Below are 419 nucleotides of genomic sequence, written 5' to 3'. Positions count from 1 at the left end.
GAAATGCTGGGGGCTCGGTATCAGTTAGGGAATGCAAACGTCCTGGCGAGTGGTGAGGGAGTGTACCTGGTCGTAGTGCTACAGGCCGAGTCATTGCTGCAGTATCTGCTGGGATTCAGAGCCTAACATTTTATGCCGAAGCCATCTCAGGCCCACATGCAGACGACTGGCGGCCGTGAGTGCCGCGAAAATTCTGTATCCGGTTGACCCCGCTGGATAGCGTGGATTGCAACAGGCGATCATTTGCTGCAACTACAAACAGACGGGCCGTATAGCTCGGAGTTGCAGAGAGAGCTGCAGCCTAACGTGCAGGGAAGAAGTGGAGGTGGTCTTGGCGACCACACGTGGCAGGTGGGGTAGCAGGCCTCAACAGACAGGCGGTGGCTGTTGAAGGGCGGTCCTAACTACGAACTATCTAC

The sequence above is a fragment of the Volvox carteri genome, assembly GCF_000143455.1.
Source record: "Volvox carteri f. nagariensis unplaced genomic scaffold VOLCAscaffold_17, whole genome shotgun sequence".
In the NCBI taxonomy this organism is placed as follows: domain Eukaryota; kingdom Viridiplantae; phylum Chlorophyta; class Chlorophyceae; order Chlamydomonadales; family Volvocaceae; genus Volvox; species Volvox carteri.
This window is presented reverse-complemented; position numbering follows the sequence as displayed.